At 49.6% G+C, this 20,312-nt stretch overlaps 1 protein-coding gene across 1 annotated transcript in view; it reads left to right on the top strand.

Moving 5' to 3' along the window:
* LOC117354692 (oocyte zinc finger protein XlCOF6-like) overlaps positions 1 to 20,312 on the top strand; it is a gene marked incomplete at its 3' end in the record, with an annotated part of 48,352 nt that overhangs the window by 25,717 nt on the left and 2,323 nt on the right. The gene's annotated exons all lie outside the window — the stretch shown is intronic.

Genomic DNA, 20,312 nt, shown 5'->3' with positions numbered 1-20,312 from the left:
CCGGTCTGATATTGCTTGTCTTCAGGAAACTAGATTGACTGATGTAGAACATCTTAAGTTACGTCGTTCTTGGGTGGGGGAGGTGTATTTTGCTTCCTCTTCGGGCCGTCATGGAGGCATTGCTGTGCTGGTCCGTAAGTCTTCGCCTATAGGTGTTCAGGTTCTTGATAAGTCGTCTGATGGTCGCTTCTTGCTTCTTCGCCTTACTTTGGGTGGTCGCTCCTATCTTTTCCTAGTGGTTTATGGCCCTAACTCTGGAGAATCGGCTTTCTTACAACAGTTGCTTCATCTTCGTTCTCGCTTTCCTGATGATCCTCTACTTCTTCTGGGAGATTTTAACTTGGTGATGCACCCCACTCAAGGTAAGTCTGGCTCTTCTGCCTCTTCTTTGGGTTCTAAGTGTCACCTCCTTTCTGACTTCTGTGATTCACTTTCGGTTGTGGACCCGTGGCGTCTTCTACACCCTGAAGTTCGTGACTTTACCCACCTCTCTCGTGCCCATGGTACCTGGTCCCGTCTCGATTATATTTTCTTGTCCTCTTCTATGTTCTCCTCCGTTCACTCGGCTGAGATTGGACTTTTGTCAATATCGGATCATGCCCCGATTTGGGTTGATGTTTGCTTGGATTCTACGTACCTTCGCACGTCCTCCTGGCGGTTTCCCTTCTATCTTGCTCAGGATGCGGAATTTCGTGCCTTTTTGCAGACCCAATGGGATGACTATTCTACCAATAATGTTTCCCATATAGATGATCCTATCTTGTTTTGGGAGGTTGGGAAGACGGTGATTCGGGGTCATATCATTTCATTTTTGTGTGCTCGTAACAAGCGTATTAACCAAGGGATCGTTACTCTAGAACGGGCCTTGCGTTTGGCGAAGCGGTCCTTTTCTCTTCACCCTTCTCCGGAGACTCGAGACTGTTATCTGTCTACTCAGGTGGCCTTGAACTCCCTTCTTCATTCTCGCTCCCAAAAATGCAAAGCCTTCTATCACCATCGTTTTCTTCGTTATGGGAACAAACCTGGCCGCCTTATGGTTCGTTTGGTTAATGCTACGACTGGTAAGAAGCCGATCTTCTCATTGCGGACCCGTGGTGGTGGGGTGGTGTCTCAGACTTCTGAGATCTCCGGGGTCTTATTTGATTTCTTTCATCGACTTTATGAAGCTCCGGATGATGCTTCTTTGGAAATGATATCAGACTATCTTCACTCTTCCGGGTTGCCTCGTTTGTCCGCGGCTGCGATTTCCTCTCTCAATAGTCCGTTTCGGGCGGTTGAATTGGAGTCTGCTATTAAATCGCTCCACTCTGACTGGGCTCCGGGCCCGGATGGGTTTTCAGGTGAATTTTATCGGCTCCTTTCTCCTACTCTTTATGGACCTTTATTGGCGTATTTTGATGCTGCCACTGTGCGTGGTTCTTTTCCACGTTTTGCGAACGAGGCCCTAATCACTTTACTTCTGAAGCCCGGCAAGGCTGCTGATTTGCCGGAATCTTATCGCCCTATTTCATTAATTAATGTGGACCTCAAACTCTTTGCTCGTATGCTGGCTGATCGTCTTGCTCCTCATTTACCACGGCTTATACACGAGGATCAGGTAGGTTTTGTTCGGGGCCGTCAGTCTGTACACAATGTTCGCAAGGTACTTCTTGCTCTTGCTCAGTGTCAATCTCGCCGAATTCCGACTTTGTTTGTTAGCTTAGATGCTTCTAAGGCGTTTGATAGCATTCACTGGTCCTTCTTATTTCGTACCTTGGAGTATGTGGGGCTTGGAGGGTTCTTTCTAGATGCTGTGCGTTCTCTCTATTCTAATCCCATGGCTTCCTTGCTTGTTAATGGGACTCGCTCCGACTCTTTTCCTATTCTTCGAGGTACCCGACAGGGTTGCCCTCTTTCCCCTCTTCTGTTCTTGCTTTCTTTGGAACCTTTGTTATGCACACTTCGGGGGTTCGAAGAGGTCAAGGGTCTTTCTGTTGGTGACTTTCAACTTAAGACTCTGGCGTATGCGGATGACATGTTTCTGATTCTTACCCGTCCTGAAGTTTCTCTCCCTGCAGCTTTGGATCTCATCTCTGAATTTGGTTTCTATTCGGGGCTGTCTCTCAATTTTGATAAATCTTTGGCTTTACCTTTTCCACCAGATTTACGAACTTCGTGGAGGGGTGTTTTCCCTCTTCGTTGGGCTGATTCTACTTTGCGGTACTTGGGGGTTCACATTCCGATGGACTTATCTAGTTTGTACCGGTTAAATGTAACACCGTTGTTTCAGGCTTTACAAAATAAGTTGCACCTTTGGGAGACCCTTCCTTTCTCACTTTTGGGTCGCGTGCACTTGTATAATATGCTTTTGGTCCCCTGTTGGCTTTATGTTTTTCAGGTCCTTCCCCTTTATTTGACGTATCGTGACGAGCGCCGATTGGAGCGAATGGTTCAAAAATTTTTATGGGCTGGTAAGCGACCTCGTTTGCCTTATAAGCGGGCGGCGACTCCCTGGTACAGAGGTGGCTTGGGCTTATTGAATCTCCGATATTTGACTATTGGTTGTGGAATGAGGCATATTAATGATCTCTTTAGGGGTACTTCGGCGTTTACTAACTCCTCTCTGGAACTTTCCTGTTTTCGATCTACCCATTTTAGTGCCTATATTCATTCTATCCCTTCTCTTGAACCTGAGTCTCTTTCCATGAAAGCTTTACATAGACCCTTGCGGAAGGTTTGGCGTTGGGTCTGCAAATTTCATTCTCTTTCTCCTTCTGTCTCTCCCTTCCTGCCTATTCGTTTCAATGGCTCTTTCTTGCCTGGGATTGATGGGCCGAGTTTTGCTCGGTGGGAAACAAAGGGCATTCATTATCTATTTCAATTGGTTACTGATACAGGCATCCCTAAATCTTTTACTCAGTTGCAAACAGAATTTGGTCTCCCTCCTACTGACTATTTTGCTTACATGCAAATCCATCATTACATCTCTTCCTTACCTTCTAGCTCTCTGCAGGCCTCCTGTCATGAGACTTTGTCTACGGCCTTTACCCTTGGTTCTCAACAACCGGTCCCTCTCACGTTTCATCACCGCCACTTGAAGGATGAATGCCCTTTGTTTGACCACTCGGCTGCGAGATGCTTGGTCAGGTGATCTTGCTGTTGATTTGCCTTCTGATATACTCCTTCAGGCTGTCCGTAGACTGCCTGCTTTTCGTAAATACACTGCCTTTTGGGAGCAACATTTTAAACTGATTTTTCGTTTGTATATTTCTCCCAAAAGGGCTCATTTGGCTCACTTTCGTCCTCACGCAGCCTGCCTTCGTTGTCAGGCTCCGGAAGCCAGCTTGGGACATATGTTTTGGACTTGTCCTCAGGTGCAGCTTTTTTGGACTGCTATATTTGCTTTTGTGGAAACTCTTTGGCACGTCACTATTCGCAGTTCCCCTCTGGTTTTATTTGGGGCCCTTCCTCACTACTTTCCACGTACCAAAGGAGTTGCAGCTTTCCTCAAGTGGTCTATTCTGATTGCTTTGAAATGCATCCTGCTGAAATGGCTTGAAGCAGAGGCTCCGGACTATTCCCTTTGGAGGAGCCGTATGATTGCTCTCTTGATGTGGGAGCGAAGGGATGTGACTGATTTGTCTTCTCGCCGGGGTTGTCTTTTCCAGACCACTTGGGAGCCTTTTTGGACTACTTTGACCCCTCTGGCTCGTAGCCGGATACTTAATTGAAGCTTTTGTTTGTACTTACCTTTTTGTGCCTTTTCCTGTATAATTTGATATTCTGATTCTTTGTTACTTTGTGTTTGGAAGGAGGACCCAGGGGTGGGTATTGGGGGGGGGTTGGTTGGGGTTTTGGGGGGGAGGTTTATTGGGGGGCTCTTCTGAACTTTTGAGCTGGTTTGTATTGTTGTGTTACCTTGCTGTTTTCTTGATTGCTCAATAAAAAATATATTTGACATAAACTGCAGACCTTAAACCAGTCTCTCCCGGTGTGTCTCAGTCAATTTACCGATTAGCAGCAGTACCAACGGCAGCTGTATGATGTTTCCAAGCATCACACACTCTCTGCCAGGATGCTGCCCAGTCTTCTCCTACCACTGCATTGCTGGTCCTCTGTGCTTCCTCTGGCAAGCGGTCCACCATCAGGGCAATCAAGGCATCCCAAGCCTCTTCAGGTGTTTTCACTTTCTTGGTGACAATTCCAACCGTTAACTGTAACTGTTGCAAGAATTTTGTGACCCCCTGAAAATCTCTTCACTTCCTCAAATTGTCCGCTGCCAAGTCCTGAAACACTGCAACTGTAATTCCATTCCACTTATAACTGTTGTGACGCCTCACTGCCTGCAAGATGGATTCTTTCACACTAAAGGAGGTCGTCTCTCACCAAATTGCTCTGTGGGTGCCCCAGGGCTCTGTGCACATGTTCTATACCAATTTCCATATGATTAGCATTGTCTCCATTAGCTAGCTGCAACAATTTCTCACAGATGTCCTTGGCCACCTTCCTCACATCCTTGTATCGCTCTTCAGGGACACCCCGTAGATGCAGATTGCAGTGCCTGGTGCAATTTTCAAGGTCCTCCAGTTTCAACCAGATCTCCATTTTATTGGTGTTGAGGACCTCAAGATCTGAACGGACATCCATCACTCCTCCACTACCTTGTCAACCTGGGCCTCCAATTTCTCCTGTAGATCTTGCTTGAAGTCCAAGACCACCTGTCAAATGTCCAAGCAAATGATAAGTATGTCCTCTCTCAACCCAGCAATTACATTCTCAAGCCCATTAGCGTTTGACTGCTCTTGAGCATTGTCTTTCAATCCAACTCCATCTGCAGATGGCACCACGCAGTTCTCCAAATTAGTGACCTCTGTCATCTTGGATGTGCTCAGGAAACTGCTGTATTTCTCTGCAGTGCTCCCGAACGGTTACTTGCAAACCGGTACGCTTCCAATTTTTGTTGAGTGGTCATGGTGTCATCACTGTACGGGAGGATAGTAAATTGAGGGGAAGATGGTACTGCTATCAGGTACTATTAGCTAATTTTGCTGCGCCCCCTACAGACCTTCACTCTCTCGTGTCCTGATAACATGAGGAGAATGGTGAAAGAGAAACTTAGAGCAGTAGCAGCAAAGGTGCTTGGTGAGGGCGTGAAACCTTTTGTAAAGACTTTAGCTTTTTCTGAAATACTGCCTGCATATGGAAAGGGAGAGCAAAGAGTGAAAAACACAGAGGACTTTAATAGATGGCTCAGAGCCTGGTGTCATCAAGAAGGCTTCAAGTACATAGGAGGATGGGGAAATATATGGAAGGACAAGAAGCTATATTGCACTGATGGGCTACATATTACTACAGCAGGAAAAAGAAACCTTGCAGAGAAATGTAGACAATATTTTTCTAGGCATTTAAACTAGAAGGTGGGGGTGGTGTATGTACGAAGGACAATTATAGAGACCACTCCCGGCAAAAGAAAAGATGTGATAGTAGTAAAGACTGCAACATAAGCAATATCAGCAACTCATTTCTTAGTATTGCAATGGAAAGTGAAACGACACAAAAATCCATACGAAAAAGGAGATTATCGCTGAAAAATAGCTGGAAAGCGATGACCACAAATGCTTGCAGTCTAAGCAACAAAGTTCATGATCTGCAAGCCCTGATATTAGAGGCAGATCTAGATATTGTTGCTATCACAGAGACATGGTTCAGTGAATCACATGGATGGGATGCAAACATACCGGGATACAATCTTTTTAGGAAGGACAGAGATGGTCATAAAGGTGAAGGAGTAGCTCTCTATGTAAAGATCAATATCCAAGCGACCGAAATGCAAGGGACCTGGGGAGAGGAAGAAGCGATATGGATTGCTCTGAAAAGAGAAGATGGAACTTCTCTCTACGTGGGTGTAGTCTACAGACCTCCGACTCAATCGCAGCAAATTGATAAGGATCTGATAGTGGATATCCAAAAGTTTGGAAGGAAAGAGGAGGTTCTGCTGTTTGGAGATTTCAACCTGCCGGATGCGGACTGGAATGTTCCGTCTGCGGAATCGGAAAGAAGTAGGGAAATTGTGGATGCCTTTCAAGAGGCTCTGCTCAGACAAATGGTGACGGAACCCACAAGGGAAAAAGCGATATTGGATCTGGTCCTCACAAATGGAGAGAGTATCTCTAATGTTAGAGTGGGTGCTCACCTGGGTAGTATCGATCATCAAACGGTTTGATTTGATATAACGGCTAAAGTGGAGAGCGGCCGCACAATACTTAAAGTCCTAGATTTCAAAAGTACGGACTTTAATGCAATGGGAAAGTACCTGAAGAAAGAGCTGTTAGGATGGGAGGACATAAGAGAAGTGGAAAGACAGTGGTCTAAGCTGAAAGGAGCGATAAAAATGGCTACGGACCTTTATGTGAAGAAAATCAATAAAAACAAGAGAAAAAGGAAGCCGATATGGTTCACCAACCGAGTGGCTGAGAAAATAAAGGCAAAAGAGTTGGGGTTCATGAAATATAAAAAAACCCAAGAAGAGGAGAGCAGAAAGGACTACAGGGTGAAACTGAAAGAAGCCAAGAGAGAGATATGTTTGGCGAAGGCACAGGCGGAAGAACAAATGGCTAAAAATGTAAAAAAGGGAGATAAAAATTTTTTCAGATATATTAGTGAAAGGAGGAAGATAAAAAATGGAATTGCTAGGCTAAAAGATGCTGGGAACAAATATGTGGAGAGTGATGAGGAGAAAGCAAATGTGCTAAACAAATACTTCTGTGTTCACAGAAGAAAATCCTGGAGAAGGACCGAGATTGTCTGGCAAAGTTACACGAGAAAATGGAGTAGATTCTGCGCCTTTCACGGAGGAGGGTGTTTATGAGCAACTTGAAAAACTGAAGGTGGACAAAGCGATGGGACCAGACGGCATCCATCCCAGGATACTAAGGGAGCTCAGAGAGGTTCTGGCAAGTCCTATTAAAGACTTCTTCAACAAATCTCTGGAGACGGGAGTGATTCCTGGGGATTGGAGGAGAGCGGATGTGGTCCCTATTCATAAAAGTGGTCACAGGGATGAAGCAGGAAACTACAGGCCGGTGAGCCTCACTTCAGTTGTTGGAAAAATAATGGAAGTGTTGCTGAAAGAAAGGATAGTGTACTTCCTTGAATCTAATGGGTTACAGGATCCGAGGCAACATGGCTTTACAAAAGGTAAATCGTGCCAAACGAACCTGATTGAATTTTTTGATTGGGTGACCAGAGAGCTGATCGAGGACATATGCTAGATGTAATTTACTTGGATTTCAGCAAAACCTTTGATACAGTTCCTTATAGGAGGCTGTTGAACAAACTTGAAGGGCTGAAGATAGGACCCAAAGTGGTGAACTGGGTCAGTAACTGGCTGTCGGACAGACGCCAGAGGGTGGTGGTTAATGGAAGTCGCTCGAAGGAAGGAAAGGTGACTAGTGGAGTCCCTCAGGGTTCGGTGCTGGGGCCAATCCTGTTCAATATATATATATAAGTGACATTGCTGAAGGGTTAGAAGGAAAAGTGTGCCTTTTTGCAGATGATACCAAGATTTGTAACAGAGTAGACACCGAAGAGGGAGTGGAAAATATAAAAAAGGATCTGCAAAAGTTAGAGGAATGGTCTAATGCCTGGCAACTAAAATTCAATGCAAAGAAATGCAGAGTAATGCATTTGGGGATTAATAATATGAAGGAACCGTATATGCTGGGAGGAGAGAAGCTGATATGCACGGACGGGGAGAGGGACCTTGGGGTGATAGCGTCCGAAGATCTAAAGGCGAAAAAACAGTGTGACAAGGCAGTGGCTGCTGCCAGAAGGATGGTGGGCTGTATAAAGAGAGGCGTAGTCAGTAGAAGGAAGAAGGTGTTGATGCCCCTGTACAGGTCATTGGTGAGGCCCCACTTGGAGTATTGTGTTCAGTTTTGGAGACCGTATCTGGCGAAGGACGTAAGAAGACTTGAGGTGGTCCAGAGGAGGGCGACGAAAATGATAGGAGGCTTGCGCCAGAAGACGTATGAGGAGAGACTGGAAGCCCTGAATATGTATACCCTAGAGGAAAGGAGAGACAGGGGAGATATGATTCAGACGTTCAGATACTTGAAGGGTATTAACCTAGAACAAAATCTTTTCCAGAGAAAGGAAAATGGTAAAACCAGAGGACATAATTTGAGGTTGAGGGGTGGTAGATCCAGGGGCAATGTTAGGAAATTCTACTTTACGGAGAGGGTAGTGGATGCCTGGAATGCACTCCCGAGAGAGGTGGTGGAGAGTAAAACTGTGACTGAGTTCAAAGAAGCGTGGGATGAACACAGAAGATTTAGAATCAGAAAATAATATTAATTATCCCAGGACAAGCAGGCAGCATATTCTCACATGTGGGTGACGTCATCTACGGAGCCCCAGCGCGGACAGCTTTTCAAGCAAACTTGATTGAAGTTTCAAGTTTGCACACTGCACCACGCATGTGCATGCCTTCTCGCCCACTAGAGGGCGCATCCCACCTCGTGGTCCTCAGTTCAATTTTTTCCGCGGAGCCAGAAAGCCCTGTGGATTTTGAGCTCCCTTTGCCTGCCTTTCTGTCACCGCGTCTGGATTCTATTCGGTCGCTGTGCTTTATATTTTTGTTTTTCGTGTCGTTATCGATCCGTTTTTCATAAAAAAAAAAAATATTTTATTTTTCGTTAGGCTCCGGGGGCTCCCGGCAGCCGTGGCCGCGGGACGTCGGTCGTTCCCGGCCTGTTTCTTTGTTCATGTCCCGTCCTGTGACGGGCTTTAAGAAATGCAGCCGGTGTGAGCGGTTGCTGTCCATTACTGACCCCCACCGGTGGTGCATAATTTGCCTGGGCCCCGATCATCCTACGGCCTCCTGTGACCGCTGTTCAACGTTCCAGCCCAGAGCCCTCCGCCGCCGACGGGCGAGAATGGCGGAGTTGTTTGCTGTTGACCCCGCGCCTGTGAAGGCCTCGACGTCGGCCTCGGTTTCGGCCCCGGCCTTGACCTCGGCGACCTCGGGTGCCTCGGCTTCGCCTCGTCCCTCGACCTCGAAGTCGACGTCGGGGACAAAACCTGCCTCGGGTAAGTCCTCCTTTCCATCCCCTACAGGGCCTGCTAAGAAGCCATCCTCTGCTCCTGCCGTGGCGGGTGGGTCGTCCTCAGCCCCGCCTAAAACTCTGGCCACGCACGCCCCGAGGGAATACTCGAGACCGAGGTCGCCCTCCAGGGAGCGTGCCCCGACCTCGGACCTCCCGACCTTCGTCGGGATTCCGGCATTTCAGGACCTCCTTCGAGCTCTAATTTCGTCGGAGCTGTCGGGGGCCCTTGAACAGCTGCAGCGGGCTTCGGCCCCGGCTGCCTCGACTTCGGAGGCCCCGACCTCGGCGACCTCGGCCTCGGGGCTCCACCAACCTCGGCCTCGGTATTACCCTCGGCCTCGGGGGCACCGCCTGAGCGCAGCGTGCGGCCCCGGGACAAGATGCGGCGGGTGCGACGCATTTCCTCCTCCTCCTCCTCGAGGTCCTCCCAGGGCTCCTCGCCCTCGACTCGACCTCGGACGAGGCGCCGGCCGAGGAAGCCGAAGCGTTCGCGGGGCTCTCCTCGGCAGCGTGATCGTTCCTCGCCACTCGGGGGCGAGGCATTGCAGGTGTCGGAGTTGCGCCTCGATAACCCGAGGCTTCTCCGATCCCCTGCTAGAAGGGTTTCCCGTGACTCCTCGCCGAGGAAAAGGGAGAGTGCCCCCGTTCCCCGGACTCCGGGTACCTCGCCTAGAGGCTCTTCGAGGCGGAGACGTTCTCCTACCCCCTCGAGGCCTTTGGAGCTGACTTCGTGGGGCTCGGGGTCCGGCAGAGAACCCCATTATTCTCACGAGGCTTCTCCCCTTCGGCGGTGAGGTCGAGAACCCCTTCACCGCCCGCCAGGCCGTCCTGTTTTTCCACCTTTGTGCAGGACATGGCCCGAGCCCTGGGGTTGGACCTCATGGCGGGTTCCCAGTATACGAAGGAATTCCTGGAGGAGCAGGACCTCCCCACTCCACCTAGGGAGGCCCCTCGGCTCCCCTTAAATAAGGTCCTCCTACAGACCTGGCTGAAAAATCTGGCTAACCCTCTTACAGTCCCGTCTGTCCCGTCCAAGATGGAGTCGAAATACAGGACGGTGCCTACCAAGGGGTTTGAGAAGGCGCAACTCTCCCACCAGTCCTTACTGGTAGAGTCTGCCCTGAAAAAGACGCAACCCTCCCGGGTTTCTGCGGCGGTTCCACCCGGCAGGGAGGGTCGGACCCTGGACAAGTTTGGCCGTCGCCTCTACTCTAATTCCCTGATGGCCACCAGGGTACTAAATTATGCCTTCACCTTCTCCTCATATCTGCGTGGCATGGTGAAGGAACTCCCTCAATATCGTGACTCCTTACCGGACTCCCAAAGGGCGGGATTTGACAAATTTATGTCCAACCTGTCTCAATTGCGTTTGTACCTTTTCCATGCTGTGTACGATACATTTGAGCTGGTTTCAAGGGTGTCAGCCTTCGCAGTGGCCATGCGCCGTCTGGCCTGGCTTCGCACCCTCGATATGGACCCAAACCTGCAGGAACGTCTTGCAGACTTACCTTGTGTGGGGTCCGAGTTGTTTGATGAGTCTTTAGAGGCGGCGACCAAACGGTTGTCGGAACAGGAGCGCTCGTTGGCCTCCTTGGTCCGTCCCAAGCCTAGGCCCCCGCCGCAGAAACCCTTCCGTCCTCCTCCGAGGCGGTATCCCCAAAAGTCAACCCTGGCTTTTTCTAGGCCGCCGCCTAGACGCCCATCTCAGCAAGGCAGAGGGGGACAGACGCAAGCCCCGGCGCAGGGTCCTTCCAAACCCGCGCCCTCCTTTTGACGGGCTGAGCGGATGGGGCAGGTTCCCCTCCGCGATCTCACAGGAACCCCTTCCCATAGGGGGGCGTCTCCGGTCCTTCTATGCGGCTTGGACCGAGATAACATCCGACGCTTGGGTGCTCCGGACCGTCTCCGAGGGCTACTCTCTCAATTTTTTGTCAGCGCCGCCGGATCAACCTCCGGGGGCTTCCCCTTACAATCGGGCCCAACTTCCCATCCTTCTGACCGAAGCCAAGGCCCTGTTGAAGCTTTGGGCGGTGGAACCGGTACCCAACGACCAGCTGGGGACGGGCTTTTACTCCCGTTACTTTTTGGTCCCAAAAAAGACCGGGGACTTACGCCCCATACTGGACCTCAGGAAGCTCAACAAATTCCTGGTCCGGGAGAAGTTCCGGATGCTGTCTCTCCCGGTTTTATATCCTCTCTTAGAGGAAGGGGACTGGATGTGCTCCCTCGACCTGAAGGAAGCATACACCCATGATCCGGTGCATCCCGCCTTCCGAAAATTTTTACGGTTCCAGGTGGGAGATCTGCACCTTCAGTACAGGGTCCTTCCCTTCGGCCTGGCCTCGTCCCCTCGAGTCTTCACGAAGTGTATGGTAGTGGTCGCGGCAGCCCTGAGATCTCGTGGGCTTCATGTTTTCCCGTACCTGGACGATTGGCTGATCAAAGCCCCGACCAGGGAGGGGGGTTATCCCCTTCAACGACTGGGGTTCGAAGTAAATTTTCCCAAGTCGCAGTTATCCCCGGCCCAGTCACTTCAGTTTATAGGCGCAGTGCTGGACACTGTGCGCCTACGTTCGTACCTCCCGCCTCCTCGGTTGGAAGCCTTGGTTCAGCTGGGCCGTCTGGTCTCTCAACTGCCTGTGGTGTCGGCCCAGCGCATGATGATGCTTCTGGGCCACATGGCATCGACGGTCCACGTCACTCCGTTCGCCAGGCTACACCTGAGAATTCCTCAGTGGACCCTGGCCTTCCAGTGGCGCCAGGATTGCGATCCGGTGTCTCGTCTCATTACGGTGACTCCTTCTTTGCGACGATCGCTCCGTTGGTGGACCAACTCTTCCAATCTTTCCGGGGGTTTGCTATTTCTCGTCCCTCCATATCGCAAGGTTCTGACCACGGACCCCTCGGAGTACGCGTGGGGGGGCCCACCTCGACGGTCTACGGACACAGGGTCTGTGGTCGACGGAAGACCGTCGCTGTCACATCAACGTGCTGGAACTTCGTGCCATCTTTCTGGCGGTTCGAGCGTTCGACCACCTACTCCAAGATCAGGTAGTCCTCGTACGCACGGACAACCAAGTGGCGATGTACTATGTGAACAAGCAAGGTGGGACGGGCTCTTGGCCCCTCTGCTGGGAGGCACTTCACCTTTGGGAGTGGGCGATCTCCCGGAACATCTTCCTACAGGCGGTCTATATTCAGGGAGAACAGAACTGCTTAGCAGACAAGCTCAGTCGGCTTCTTCAGCCGCACGAGTGGTCGCTCAACTCCAGAGTCCTGCGCGAAGTCTTCGACCGCTGGGGGACCCCGCAGGTGGATCTGTTTGCCTCTCCGGAAACTCGCAAACTGCCCCTGTATTGTTCTCGGATGTACTCCCTGGACCGTCTCGAAGCAGATGCCTTCCTTCTCGACTGGGGAGGGAGGTTCCTGTATGCGTTCCCTCCTTTTCCTCTGATCATGAGAACGTTGGTGCGTCTCAAATCATCCGCAGCCACTATGATTCTCATTGCGCCTCGGTGGCCGCATCAGCACTGGTTCTCCCTGCTGCTTCAGCTCAGTACCAGGGAGCCTCTACTTCTACCTGTGTTTCCTTCTCTGCTGTCTCAGAGTCAGGGTTCGATGTTGCACCCCAATCTTCAGTCGTTACACCTGACCGCTTGGTTCCTTGCCCCTTGACTTCGCCCCGGGTTTCTCAATCCGTGAGGGAAGTGTTGGAAGCCTCCCGCAAGATTTCGACCAGGCTTTGTTATTCTCAGAAATGGACCAGGTTTTCCTCCTGGTGTTCCTCTTCTCACCTGGATCCTGCTTCGGTCCCGGTATCTTCGGTTCTGGATTACTTGTTGCACCTGTCTAATTCTGGTCTGAAGACGACATCTGTGCGTGTTCATCTCAGTGCCATTTCGGCCTTCCATCGACACCTGGATGGACGCTCTCTTTCGCTCCATCCTTTGGTGACACGCTTCATGAAAGGACTACTCAGGGTTTGTCCCCCTCTGAAACCTCCTCCCGTCGTGTGGGATCTGAATGTGGTTTTGGCTCAACTAATGAAACCTCCCTTTGAGCCAATCGACAAATCTCATTTGAAATTTCTGACTTGGAAGGTAATTTTTCTGATTGCCCTCACATCTGCACGACGGATTGGTGAGTTGCAAGCTTTGGTTGCGGACCCCCCTTTTACTGTGTTTCATCATGATAAGGTGGTTCTCCGCACCCATCCGAAATTTTTACCAAAGGTTGTGTCTGATTTTCACCTCAATCAGTCCATTGTCCTTCCTGTGTTCTTCCCGAAGCCCCACTCCCATCCTGGCGAGACGGCGCTTCACACGCTTGACTGTAAGAGGGCGTTAGCATTTTACCTCCAACGTACCAGGTCTCATAGGAAGGTTCCTCAATTGTTTTTGTCCTTTGATCCTAATCGCTTAGGACATCCTGTTTCCAAGCGCATCTTGTCCAACTGGTTGGCTGCTTGTATTTCGTTTTGCTATGCTCAGGCTGGTCTTCCGCCCCCGGGTCGAGTCACGGGGCATAAAGTCAGAGCGATGGCAGCCTCTGTGGCTTTCCTCCGTTCTACACCTGTGGAGGACATATGCAAGGCTGCCACTTGGTCTTCGGTTCATACGTTCACCTCCCACTACTGTCTGGACTCTCTGTCCAGGAGTGACGGCCGGTTTGGCCAGTCGGTGTTACGTAACCTGTTTTCCTAAATTGCCATCCTCCCACCTGCCCTTTTTTGGTTGGCTTGGAGGTCACCCACATGTGAGAATATGCTGCCTGCTTGTCCTGGGTTAAAGCACAGTTACTTACCGTAACAGGTGTTATCCAGGGACAGCAGGCAGATATTCTCACAACCCGCCCGCCTCCCCGGGGATGGCTTCTTTGCTAGTTATGGAACTTAGAGAATGACACGGTGGCGGTTTACCCGCGGGCACCGCATTTAAGCCGCGGGTCACCGCCGAAAACGGGGAAGAAAACTAGCAGTCGCTGCGGTGACGGGGACAAGGCCATTCACCGACTGCGGAAACGGTGAACAGGTTTGTCCCCGCGGGCCAATGTACCCCCTTCTAGGAACCGCTATTTACCTGTGTTTCACCGTGCTCATTTGTCAGATCAACCCTTCCTGCCAATCGCAGCAGAAGGGTACCCAACCCCTCCTGCTGGACCCCCCCCCCCAACGAACCCTCCCACCCCGGAACCCCCTTAGTCTTACTTTCCAAGTTGGACCGGACAGCTCCTCGCTCGTCTGGCCAGCAGGCCTGCCTCCGTCCAAATGAGGCGGGCCCGCCCCGCCCCTACCCTGCCTAACCCACAGGATCCTAGGGCCTGATTGGCCCAAGCACCTAAGGCCCCTCCTATAGCGGCAAAGATCTCCGTGCCGTGATTAGCATAGTGACCGCGGCTACGGCTGCAAGTCTCCCCTCCCCCCAGCGATCACGGCAGGAGGGCACCCAACCCCTCCTGTAGACCCCCCCCAACGGCACTCCCGACAATCGCAGCAGAAGGGTACCCAACCCTTCCTGCTGGACCCCCCCCCCAACGAACCCTCCCACCCCGGAACCCCCTTAGTCTTACTTTCCAAGTTGGACCGGACAGCTCCTCGCTCGTCTGGCCAGCAGGCCTGCCTCCGTCCAAATGAGGCGGGCCCGCCCCTACCCTGCCCAACCCACAGGATCCTAGGGCCTGATTGGTCTAGGCACCTAAAGCCACTCCCGCTATAGGAGGGGCCTTAGGTGCTTGGGCCAATCAGGCCCTAGGATCCTGTGGGTTAGGCAGGGTAGGGGCGGGGCGGGCCCGCCTCATTTGGACGGAGGCAGGCCTGCTGGCCAGACGAGCGAGGAGCTGTCCGGTCCAACTTGGAAAGTAAGACTAAGGGGGTTCCGGGGTGGGAGGGTTCGTTGGGGGGGGGGGGTCCAGCAGGAGGGGTTGGGTACCCTTCTGCTGCGATTGTCGGGAGTGCCGTTGGGGGGGTCTACAGGAGGGGTTGGGTGCCCTCCTGCCGTGATCGCTGGGGGGAGGGGAGACTTGCAGCCGTAGCCGCGGTCACTATGCTAATCACGGCAGGGAGATCTTTGCCGCGATTAGTGATTGAAAAACTGTATGAAAAATAACTATTTTAAATTTAGTGATCAAAATGTGTCAGTTTTGAGAATTTATATTAATTAATTTTTTCTCTGCGTGTTTTGTTTTTGTATAGTTATTAACTAATATTTAACTAAGTTTTAAAGTTTTAAAGAATGTTTCCTTTATACGTAAATAAAGAAAAGTGAATGGGATTGCAGTGGCGGTGACAGGGCGGTGAATGGGGTGGCAGTGGCGGTGACGGAGCGGTGAAGAGGATGGTGAGACGGGGACGGGGCGGTGACGGGGATGGTGAGACGGGGACGGGGCGGTGACGGGGATGGTGAGACGGGGACGGGGCGGTGACGGGGACCAATTTTTTCACCGTGTCATTCTGTAATGGAACTGAGGACCACGAGGTGGGATGCGCCCTCTAGTGGGCGAGAAGGCATGCACATGCGTGGTGCAGTGTAGCAAACTTGAAACTTCAATCAAGTTTGCTTGAAAAGCTGTCCGCGCGGGGGCTCCGTAGATGACGTCACCCACATGTGAGAATATCTGCCTGCTGTCCCTGGATAACACCTGTTACGGTAAGTAACTGTCCTTTTTGGCAGTTGGATCCCAAGCACAGTACCGGGTAAAGCTTTGGATTCGTGCCCAGAAATAGCTAAGAAGAAAAATTACAAAAAATAAAATAAAAAAATTTAAATTGAATCAGGTTGGGCAGACTGGATGGACCATTCGGGTCTTTATCTGCCATCATCTATTATGTTACTATGTTATTATGTAAATCAGACATGCATATTGTTCAAAAATACCTTCCTAGAAGCTCAGATTAGATGTATTCCATGTATTAAAAAAGGAGGAAGGAAGACAAGATGGCAGTTGGTGTAGTTAACGAGTGAGGTGAAGGAAGCTATTAGAGCCAAATGAGAATCCTTCAGAAAATGGAAGAAAGATCCGACTGAAAATAATTATAAACAGCACAAGGAATGGCAAGTCAAATGGAAGGCACTAATAAGGAGAGCAAAGAGAGACCTTGAAAAGCAAAAACACACAATGAAACATTTTTTAGGTATATTAAAACAAGAAGCCAGAAAGAGAATCTGTTGGAATGCTAGATGACTGTGGGATAAAGGGGATATCAGGGAAGACAAGGCTATAGTTGAGAGATTAAATTAATTCTTTGATTCAGTCTCCTCCGAGGAAGATGTGGGGAAGTTACCGGTGCCAGAAATGGTATTCAATTCTGATGAATCAAAGAAACCTGTAACACTGGATGATGTAATGAGTCAATTTGTCAAACTGAACAGTAGCAAATTACCTGGACCAGATGATATACATTGAGAGTGCTGATAGAACTGAAAATTTAACTTGCAGAGCTATTAGTAAATTTTGTAATTTTTCTCCCAAATTCAGCATAGTACCAGAAGACTGGAGGGTGACTAACATGACGCCAACTTATAAAAGGGTTCCAGAGGTGATATGGGAAATTATAGACCGATGAGTCTGATGTCAGTTCCAGGCAAATTGATAGAGGCTATTCTGTTACGTCCTATCCGAATTCCATACGCTAAGTGTTCAATCCCAACCCGCAGTCTGGGTATTGCAGAAATCCACAACTTTTCTGAGCCACATGCTTCACCCTCCTTAGCCTGAGAGCTGGTAAATAAATCCAGTTTCACTTTCTGCAAGCAGTCCTTGCAGAAGTCTTTTGCAGTTGTTCTGCTTCTATTTCTTTTTTTCTTTTTTTTTTTTTTTTGCTTAAAGTTCGTTTCTCAGTGGCTTCAGTGCCTTGAGGCCCCTTTTCGGTGGTCCTCTATTGGAGGAAAAGATGCAGTCCTTCGGTGCCAGACTTCAGCTTCACAAAGAAGCTCTGGTGGATCTGTGGAGACAGCTTGCTGTGTGTCACCATTTATAGACTGGGGGGGGGGGAGGGGGCCGGTGGCCTTGTCACAGGTTTCAAAAGCAGGCTGTATGCGTCTGGAGCGAAACCCACCAGGCTACCTTTCCCACCCTGACTGCATGGACGAGGTTCCATGAAAGCAGAGGTCATAGTCGGTGTCTGGCCGGCTAGCAGTCCAAAGATTCTCCACATTTGGAGAAGTTTCTGAGTCAGAAAGTCCTTTCTGTCCATTCAGCTGCTGTTAAAATTGCTGACAGGCATGGCACTGCAGATTCTGTTAGTACCTCCATTATTTCCTATCAAAACTTCGGGGATGGCTTGTAAAACAATTTAAAAGTCATATCTCACAGTTTTTGAGAGTAGGATTCAGGATCTCCACCTTCTCAGACCCCAAATAGCTATTTTTTATTTTCAGATTTTGTTTATTTTTACTGTTTTTAGTGCAAATTTGTGATGGCAGCCATCTTGGATTTAAAATCAATCTAAACTTTTATTTCTGCCTTAAAAACCCTTTGATTTGACTCAAAATCAATTGGGATGGACTCCCCAGCCCCTAATCTATTGAATGTGGACATTGATTGCTTCGTGTGCTGTAGCGCGCTAGGGAAGGGGGTAAGAGCTTCGGACTTCACCTCCTCCTCTTGACTGGGGAGCCTGCCTGGGTCCGTGCTTTATGAAGAAAATTTTGCCTAGATGCTTTCTGGAGTTTGGCGCAGTATGCCTGCGTGAGTCTGCGGACTGTTGATGCAACACATGTACTTCATCAGAGTCCTGCCACGGTTGTGGAGTGGACTTTTACCAGATTTAATTTGGTTCGTCTGAACGGTATATCCTCAGACCCTGCTCGTTTGACGAAGTTGGTGGGTGCTTCAGGGCTTTTTTTGGTTTATGGCGAAGATTCCTGTTCATGAGCTGTCTTGTCTGGCTGTGCCTGATCTCGATTGCAGTAATTGCCATGCTGTTTTTATGGTACTTCTGTCTCCTGCCACTGTATTTAATTTGGATCTGGCTGATGCCTTTGATGAGACTGGTCTCCTCAGCTGATTTGAGCGTCCAGATTCGGACGAGCTGATCCTTTTTCACTTTTGCAGTGGGCTTGTATCCGCCTCTTTACAGCTGATGTTCTGAAAGAGTTCCATTTGAATTTTCTAAATTCTCCAATTTCTTCCAAATTTTCTAACTTCTTCCAAATTCTCCAAATTCTTCCAAATTCTCATCCATCTCATTCCAATTCCAATTTCTTTCAAATTCTTCCAATTTCTTCCAAATGCTTCAATTGGATTTTCCAGTTCTCTGGCTTCGGTCCTGGACCATTTTCCTGTGCCTTTTTCCATTCAGTCCACAGTTCCTTGGTCTGATTTCAGAACAACCTGATCCCCGGAAAGCTCTTTCTGATCAGCAGCCGTCTTTTTAATGGCCAGATTATTGTTGGTATAAGTCTGGCTGACCGCTACTCAGGTGTTGAGAACGCCGCCCTAAATTGCTCTCTGTGATCTGCAGGCTTCTGTTGCGATATCTGGAGGCTACCAATGACTTTGGCCTCTCTGACCACCTCTTTGTTCTGGCTCTGCCTGCAAAGGCAGGCCAGCCTCTAAGGCTACCATTTCCAAGTGGATTTGCATGGCCATTTGTGCGACTTATGTAGCAGCCGGGGAGAAGGCTAGGGGTGTGGGCTCCTTTGAACAGAGGGGTTTCTCCTCTTGGAGCAGAGACGTCGGCTGTGTCTCTGGATGAGATTTATATACTTTTACCAAGTTTTGCAGGATCGATATGGTGGCAAAGCAGGATATTGCTTTTGGTTCCTCTGGATTGACAGTGGGCTCATGAGCCCCACCCTGACTTTTTGGGACTGCTGTCTTACATCCCACTGGAAAGAGACTTGGGAGTTATGATCGACAAGTCGATGAAGCCATCCACACAATGTGTGGTGGCGGTGAAAAGGGCGAACAGAATGGTAGGAATAATAAAGAAGGGGATCACGAACAGATCGGAGAAGGTTATCATGCTGCTGTACCGGGCCATGGTGTACACTCATTTGGAGTACTGCGTCCAGCACTGGTCGCCGTACATGAAGAAGGACACGGTTCTACTTGAAAGGGTCCAGAGAAGAGCGACTAAGATGGTTAAGGGGCTGGAGGATTTTCCATACAGTGAAAGATTAGAGAAACTGGGCCTTTTCTCCCTCGAACAGAGGAGATTGAGAGGGGACATGATCGAAACATTCAAGGTACTGAAGGGAATAGACTTAGTAGATAAAGACAGGTTGTTCACTTTCTCCAAGATAGGGAGAACTAAACTAAACCTTAAGTTTATATACTGCATCCTCTCCACGGAAGGGCACTCTCTACAATTGAAAGGGGATAGATTCCGTACAAACCAGAGAGTGGTAGAAAACTGGAATGCTCTTCTGGAGTCTGTCATAGGGGAAAACTCCCTCCAGGGATTCAAGACAAAATTTGACAAGTTCCTGCTGAGCTGGAACGTGCTCAGGTAGGGCTAGTCTCAGTTGGGGTACTGATCTTTGATCAGAGGGACACTGCGTGAGCGGACTGCTGGGCATGATGGACCTCTGGTCTGACCCAGCAGAGGCATTGCTTATGTTCTTATACAATAACGAAAGATTAGGTTCTTACCTTTGTTAATCTTCTTTCTTGTAAATCCTCACTTTATTCTGAGAACCCGCCCTATACTCGCTGATTCACCAATTGTCTGCCTTACAAATACAGATACGCTGGGTTTCTGACCGGTCTATCTAAGAGTGCCATCAGACTGGGTTTCGCAATTCATCTGTGGGGTTATGTAGTTCTAGTGCCCCCTCTGTGAGTGCAGACTGTGTCTCCCTTTAGCACTGTTTTGTCATTCAGATTTTCACTGTTTTCTAACCTGTTATTTCATTTTGCATTGTTGTTGTTTTTGTTTATATGATCAGAATTGATTTGCTTGCCGGAGAGTTCCCCGTTCCTCTCTCTCTCCCTTATTCTTATCCTCTACAGATGTTCCTGGCTGCTTTAAGACTGAAGTAAAAGGGGATAGAAGGGTATAGATAAAGGATTACTATACAGGTCCTGGACCTGATGGGCCACCTCATGAGCAGACTGCTGGGCATGATGGACCTCTGGTCTGACCCAGCAGAGGCATTGCTTATGTTCTTATGACTGCAGTGGACAGGAGCATGTTCAGTGATGAAGTGCGAGAGGGAGGGGGTAAAAGACTCTGAGGTTTTGAGGCTTCCTACAGATCCCTGGCGGGAGGAAGGAAATAACCCA

The sequence above is a fragment of the Geotrypetes seraphini genome, chromosome 2, assembly GCF_902459505.1.
Source record: "Geotrypetes seraphini chromosome 2, aGeoSer1.1, whole genome shotgun sequence".
In the NCBI taxonomy this organism is placed as follows: domain Eukaryota; kingdom Metazoa; phylum Chordata; class Amphibia; order Gymnophiona; family Dermophiidae; genus Geotrypetes; species Geotrypetes seraphini.
This window is presented reverse-complemented; position numbering and strand designations above follow the sequence as displayed.